The sequence below is a fragment of the Phoenix dactylifera genome, unplaced genomic scaffold (genome assembly GCF_009389715.1).
Source record: "Phoenix dactylifera cultivar Barhee BC4 unplaced genomic scaffold, palm_55x_up_171113_PBpolish2nd_filt_p 000085F, whole genome shotgun sequence".
NCBI classification, from domain to species: domain Eukaryota; kingdom Viridiplantae; phylum Streptophyta; class Magnoliopsida; order Arecales; family Arecaceae; genus Phoenix; species Phoenix dactylifera.
Genome location: NW_024067677.1, coordinates 1,661,305 through 1,669,574, shown reverse-complemented (window position 1 = coordinate 1,669,574; position 8,270 = coordinate 1,661,305).

Below are 8,270 nucleotides of genomic sequence, written 5' to 3'. Positions count from 1 at the left end.
GTCAAAAGCTAGTTGAATCCAGGTCATTTTTGGTCTCTGTGACTCTTTCCAAACCCTTCAACCTATGCTAATCTCATCTTCATGGGGCTTTTCAGAGTGTATATCATCTACACTTTCATCCCCCAGCATTCCTATACCTTATTAGTTTCTTAATCTATGCTCCTAATTTTATGGCTAATCAACTTAGAAAATCTCATCATGATGGGGAAATTTTTCACCCTCCTCGCTACCCAATATTCTTCTTTACATAAGGGGATCATATCATTGTAATTTAAAGTTTGTTTACTAATCTACACATTCAACGACTGCATAACAAGATATAGCCACAGCTCTATTTCCCTGACAGTGGTTTAATCTTATTAGATCCATATTTGTGTACCTCCATTTTACAGAACAAGTCTAGATAGAAATACCCATTTATTTTTAATAAGTTTTGTTTGTTAATTCCAATTAAGAATGTAACTCTCCCATGTTATAGCTGCACGGCTTTTATTCCACATATTCTCTAGAAATTCATGTATTAATTTCATGTTCCCCCCCCTACTCCATGTATTAAAAATTTAAAATATTAGTGCGAGGCCACATTCTCTAGAAATGTAACTCTCCCATGTTCCCCCCCTTACGGCTGTGTGCGAGGACTTGAACGCCGACTGCCAGTCGAGATGGCCCATGTGGTGCGCCAAAGCTGTGCACGACTATTTCAGCAATCCATGGACGATCATTTCATTAGGAGCAGCTGTTGTACTCCTTGGACTCACTATTCTCCAATCTGTCTACGCTAATTTAGATTACTACAAAAGGTGATCAGCCGCGGTGGCTGTCATCCTCTACATAGCATAGCTAAGTGCTGAAAAGAAATTTGAATCCTGTTCTGTTTGCAAACGAGCAGAAGTCAATCCTGCTCTTCAGGATAGTGTGCTTTGTCATATTGTTCGAGTCTGATTATAGTTATTGTTGTTGCGTGTCTGGTTAAGTCTCTCGTATGATTTATGTGTTGAATCATGTTGCTATGTAGTGCAAATCCTCGGTAACACAAATCAATCAAGAAAAGTCACTCCGGTGCCTTACTAAATGAAGCAACAATTGAAGGGAAGAGCTCTTTATACTTGATTGAAGTTGACTCTCCTGGTACAAAACATTAGGCTATCAGATTCAGCTGTCCTTCAACTTGTGATATGTCCATACAAATTTGGGGTCACCTGTCAATGAGATCGAATGTACGGTACTTTAAACAGCCATTGTTGATAGGATCCGCGAGGTAGAGAGCAAGTTCTGAGGCAACCCAATCTTCTAAAGCCAAATCCCTGGAGGATAAATTTCACTTGCGGCTCCAGCACGGCTCGAGCATTAGAAACCAACAAATCAAATTGATTTAAGGACCACCTATATGAATTAGGTAGAATTATTGGGTCCAGCAACAATAATCCACTCGTTTGAGGCATCCGATCCGGAAGGAACAAATCTAGCCACCAATAAGAACGAAATTTAACTACCCATGCAGAATATGGTAAACCCAATATATGATAAATATATGATAAAGACGTTCCATATATTCTGTTCTTGTGCTCTCTGGTTCTTGGGGAGGAAAAGGTGTGCATTGTGTGTCGTTGGAGAAAATTTAAGGCCAGTATTAGTTTTTTATATCTAGCCAAAAAAACTTTTAGATATCATGTCAACGATGAGCATCAACATCTTGTTTAACTTCATTTGAGGTATCTAACATTCCAAACTTCTTTTTTAGAGCAATAGTATATAATGACATTAATTTCCCAAGCCAGAAACAAAATCATCTTGAGCTAAAACTGGGCTGGGCATTGCCAATTATGGACGAAATTTACATTGATGAGAAGAGGCATTTAATAAATACTTTAATTTGAAAAAGGTTATCACACTCCTTTACCCACATATATGGTCCGGCGCTGGAGCGGCACCATCTCCTCTTGTCAATTTGAACGGATAATTGAGAGGGTAAAATAGTTGTCTATATCTATCTAGTAGAATTGCCCGAAGTATTTGCAAAATTCTATAACAAGTTTTGTTGATCTTGCTGGTATTGGTGGCATGTAGAGGCTTGTGCATCCTCAAACCCAGCCAAATAATACACATGAACACCTCTCACCAGATATGCAAATATTCTATTGGCAATTAAAATCATGCTTTATGTACCAGTCTTGTTTGAGGTGTAAGGTGATTGCATTGGTGGTTTCAGAGGGACCAGGGTAATCAGGGATCGGGTTTGGTCTTTGAAATGCGACTGCCTAATCAGGATGATCATATGTAATCAACATGCGATCACATAGGATCATATATCTCGAAGCATGAATGGTGATCGTGCGGGTAGAAGACCAAATACTACTAATCCATAAATTAAAGGAGAAAAATAATTGAATATCGAGTGAAAACCTGTTCAATAAATTGTTCCATCACAACATTTAATTTACCATTCAATATAAATCTTGGTGATGAAGTAGTAGAGGGGTTCAATTGACACCAATCTGCCATGTACTTTACTAATTTCAGTCTACCATGTCAGCTCGATAAACTGAGTGGGGATCTGCCTAGTGATCACTACTATTATTTTGGCCTTATATATATATATATATATATATATATATATATAATCAATGAGGCACAACTAAAAAATAATAATAAAATAATTTGTATGTATAGATTAGAGGTGCAAATGGATTGAATTGGATCGGATTATGCTTGATCCTGATCCAACCCGTTTTCTTATTCGAATTCTAATTTTAGACCCAAATCTAACTTAATAGAAGATCGGATATGGTCCATGGCTATAATTTTTGATCCAATAAATCATTCAGATCAAATTAGGTTTATGTATTTGTTGCTGGAAATTGGACCCGGGGGCGACCGTGAGCCGAGAGGGGAGAAGCTCCGCTGCTGGAACAGTAGGTGGCGGCGCGTCAGCTGGTGGCGTCCTCCTGGAGAATCCTGCAAGAAAGCCGGTGGCCGGAATCTCCGGCGCCGGCCCTCCGATGCTTAAGTCAGAGGGGGGGCTAGTATATGAGTGGAGTAAAAGAGGAGAATGTTTGTTCCTGTGTGTCTCCGTCCCCTTTCCTTCCCCCCAGGTTTCCTTTTATAGAAGGATATTGTTGCTTGAGAGGTGACAGGATAAATTGTCTTTTTCGTTATAATTGGGCACGATCATGCTCATTAATGGCGTTGTGGAGAATAAGACCGGATCAGACCGGAGTCAGTGAACTATCATGGTTGATCAGACCTGTTAGAGTGGTTGAACCGCCGGTCGTGGTGGGCCTGGGGTTCGTAGATAGCAAGTGCATTAATTGCTGAGTGAACCGGTGATCAGGGAGAGCCATACGCTTTGATGGTCCGGTGATCCGGAGATCATCTTGAGCCGTGTTCATTTAATGGTTGAGTGCATTGGAGGCCCGCAGGGGTCACACGCATTAATGATAGGGCGTGCCGAAGGCCTGCGGTGGTCACGTGCCTTAATGGCTTGATGACGGTAACAGAGTACGGTGGAGTCGGGTATCTAGTTGTCAGATTCTCTAAAGGATTAGGCTGGGGTCGAATATTTGGTTAAGGCATGGGCTCGGCACGGGTGCCGAGCCGAGCCAGTTGCTCAGCGGGATGCCTCCAGTTTGAGCGTTGTGAGGTCGGGCGCCTTTCTGGTCGAGCGCCTTTCTGGTTGGCGCTCCCTGATCGAGCGCCTTTGGGCTGGCACGACTTGAGTTTTCCCCCAACAGCATTATCAAGATCCAATTTAAAAAATTTGGGTTTTGGGTCTAGTCCGTATTCTAGTCGGCCTGTGTTGGGTGATGCCCCATTTTCCATCCTAAACAGATGAACAGCAACTCAGCAAGGTAAGCTAGTTGCTACCCATGTGCCCGACGGTGTCATAGTGACGCTGATAAGTGACATCACTCGACAGCTGGCCTCGGTTCTCGAGAGGGTCAAGGTCTCCCTAAAATAACCCATCCCACAAAGAGACTGAGCTCTACCAAAAAAAAAAAAAGAGACCGTGTTTCCTACGATGACATCGCGAAACGTGCGGCACGTTGGTGGTGTCAGCCCCCACGGATATCCATGCATCTCTTCCTGAATGGTTGTTGCAGTGCCATGTGCATTCCGTGGGGTGAAGTTAGAGAAGGTCAACTGCTGCATTGTTTGCAAATATAGCCTCCAGTAGAGTAACGACAGTCTGCTTTTTTTCTATTATGCAGCCCAAATGCAGTCGTTGGCTGCCGTCCCGTTACAAGCATCTCGTGATGTTTGCGGGCTGTTTAATCATACCGTTTTGGAAGGAATCTTCTTTGGCCTTTCCATTATTTTAAATAATATAAATTATTTGCAAATAGATATATTTATGTATCAGTGATTATACGTGTTGCAGTTGCTGTTCAAAGTACATAATTTCTTATGGCTTGCAGGTCCCAAATGAATAATCGGAGTTTGGATCAGATTAGATTGGATCATCGGATAAATGATACGAAATTGATTCAAAAAAACAATGAGTCGGGTCGGGTCGGGTCGAGTCGAGATTTAGTAAACTCAGACCCAAACCCGAAAAAAAGATGGGTCTAATTTGAGGGCCCGATCCGATCCCACAGATTCTTAAAAATAAGTCAGATAGGGTGTAAACGGGTCGGGTCGAATCACGGGTCAACTCAACCCATTTGCAACCTTAGCATTGGTGGTCAGATTAGTCTATACTAGGCTCTGACATAATTTATTACTAGAACGTGAATGTGATTGATGCATGCATTATGTTATTTTTAATGAAAAATAATTTTTATATAAATAAAAATAAAAGGAGAAATATTAAAAATTAAGTTATTTATTTTTATTTAATTTTAATAAAATATTAAAAAATAATAAAAGGATGAGATGTGTTGTCGTCGAATCTAACCGAGGTGGGAGCATAGCTCGGACTTCCTGAGCTCGGCTACAAACGAGCTGAGTAGGCTGGTTGACACACCAGGTGCTGGTCTCCTTTGCTAGCGGTCTGCAAAAAATTTGCTTACCGAAGAGTTTCCGGTTGGAGACTCTCCAATGCCTAAGTCAGAATAACGGGATAATAGTATGGAGGAGAAAGGATTTTAGTAGAGGGTGACTCTATGAGTAATATTTCATGCATACTATGCGTATATCACTTGTAATTGCGTACCTGAGGTTCTCCAGGCTGCCTCCTTATATAGAGGAGCCTATTTTGTCGTTATCTGACATGACGTGGCGTACAATGATAGTTAGATAATGGTCGGTAGTACAGCCACAATGTGTGAGCCATTTAATGTGGGACATGCACGACACTGGTGGGGCGCAGGTCATGGTACTGCCATGACTACGGATTGCCAGAGTTGTTAGTCGTTGGGACTGTCAGTCCTTATCACCATTTGTTGATTATTCTCCTTGGCTGATCTGCCGCTCAGACAGAACTGAAGTCCTCTAAGGTCGGCTAATTCCGAGGTCAAGGTGGTAAGTCTGGCCCAATATTGAGGTATCCAATATTTTTTTCATCACTTGCCCTCTATTTTTGAGGCTAAACTACATACCGGTTCAAGCAATGGAACTTGAGTCGTTACCTCAATCGAGGGCTAGACCTTTGTTAGGGGCATTAAGGGCATCAATCGGTCTTTTCGAAGCGTCACCGGATCCGGACCAATCCAAGTTGTCATCATTATGAGGCGACTCCGAGATGCTATTAATGCAGCGATCCGACAGATCGCCCATGCCATAACCCGGGCTAACACATGGCTCGATCTGCTCGGGTAGCCGGACTGGCGCTTCAATTGGGGCTGTATGCACCCCTATATAAGGGCGCCCCAACATTCAGGCTCTACTTCTTACTTCTAGTGCTCCTTGGCCTAGGTACTAGGGTGTTTAGACTTCTGGGTGGTGCTCTAGTAAAGTCCGTCTCTAGCTCCGGCATCCTCTGTGCTCCTCTATTTTCGATGGGTACCCGTTCTTTGGCTGCTCGATTAAGGAGGAGGCCATCCGCGCCGAGGCAAAGGTTGCGGAGGTAGTCAAAGAGTACTGCACCTCGGTCATCAGAAACAGACAATAGTGCCATTTAAAACTATAGAAACTACTCCCACAAACAAATGTAAGAACCGTTTTATCAGCATAGAATGTATTGTTAAACATTGACCTCGGTCATAGTGGAAATTCGTCAATGGTGTACATGATGAGGTTGGGTGTAGCAGTCTTTAGACACACTATAGACTCAGATTGTTGGGTTATGTTTGTCACTGGTAGGTGATGATCCTGCTAGAAAATGGTTTTCATGTGCAGGTTTTAAGTAGGATGAGAGGAAACCAAAAAATACAATGGGGGTGGGGGACTTTTGAAGGCAACATCAGATGGAATTCTGGTTGCCTGAAATATCGGTGCGATTTCAGACGGCTTGGTCATGTTTAATGAAAACTAGAGATGTTGGGATCTTGGACAAATATGTACTTTGTTACTCCAAAACCAAATAAGGTTATGGTTATGCATAATTTTGTTTGTTACATAATACTGTGGAAGAGCAAAAACTTCAGCATCCATTTCTACTATCAGAACTTAAAATTGGCATCTTAAGTTTGCGCACTTCCAAGAACTCTAATCTATTCCAGTAGTCCATGGCTTCTTCCAAGAACTCTAATCTCCTTTTTTTTTTTTTTTTTTTTTCTTTGGTAATATAGTGTAATATAGAAAACATTAGAGATGCTCCGATACTTCAGGTGCAGCCAATCAAAGTGAAGAAAGAGCAATGTGGCAAAACAAGTAATGCCATAATCATATGATACATCAAAGGCATTACTGGTGTATTGCATCAGGATATTCTGACTCCTTCATGATTAATACTTAACCGATCTTCCCATCCTTTTATTATTGATTCATTTTAACATTTTATTAAACTTAAATAAAAAATAAAGCACTTAATTTTATATATTCATTCATTTTTTATTTATATAAAAATTATTTTTAATTAAAAATAAGATAATACATGCATCGGCCACATTTTAGTAATAAATTATGTTAGAATCTAGTGTAGAGTGGTCTAACCACTTATGCATACAAGTTTTTTTTTAATATTTTCTAGTTGTCACTCATTGACTATAATCTTGTTGACTAATTGGGATTCGTAACCTAAAGGATTTGCCTACTTGAAGGATTCTAGGGTTGCCCTCCTCGCGCCCCCTCAAGAGTTGGGCACTTGAGTGGCGAGAGGAGAGAGAAAAAAAATAAATGGATGGAAGAGGGAGGACAAGAAGAGTTGATTAACAACTATGGCACATTGACATATTGCAATACAACTTAGCAGCCCAAAGCTAAGTGATACCATGTCTGGCCAATATATGTTCAATAATTTCAATCTAAGTATAATAATATGATGTTGCTACCTATCTAACTCATTTCCTTCCAAATGCATGTTTCGTTTGGTGACTGTCGCATACAAGCAGCAGCAGTAAAATGCTTGTTCAGAAATATGGTAGGACATTGTTACGGTGTCCCCATAAGCATTATATGCACCCTTATGGAACTAAAGAATAAACAAAAACACAAATAAGTTTTCACAGTTCCATTTCAACTCACAATTTATGCCAAAATTTAACCAAGAGAAATTATGAGTTGCAAGATCAATGCATAATCAAATGATTTTCAAAATGTAAAAGGATAGCTTCACATGTATGTACAAATTGTTGCAACTTTATGGAACGCCAACTTAAAGGATCTCTCAGCCACCCAGTGCCAATTGCTTTTAATATATATTTTTATTTTTAAAGGATGTTAAAGGATTATTTATTTACATAAAATATATTTTTAATTAAAAATATAATAACGTATGCATAGTTCACCATCCAGTGATAAAATATTCCAAGCCTAGTGTAGACTATCTACACCCCTATGTGCAAATTGTCATTTTCATAATTTTTTAATAAAAATTATTTTTAATATTTCTACTGCAACTGTTCGTACAATAACGGGATTGACATCAAGTTGCCACTTGACAATAATTAAAAGTTAGCCAATCTTCCCATCCTTTTATTATTGATTTACTTTAACATTTTATTAAGATTAAATAAAAATAAAGCACTTAATTTTGACATTCATTTATTTTTTATTTATATAAAAATTATTAAAAATAAGATAATACATGCATCGGCCATATTTTCGTAATAAATTATGTCAAAATCTAGTGCAGACTGATCTGACCACCTATGCATACAATTTATTTTTTTAATCCGCAACCTAAATGGTTCGCCTACTTAAAGGATTCAAGGTCCCATCAAGAGTTTCCA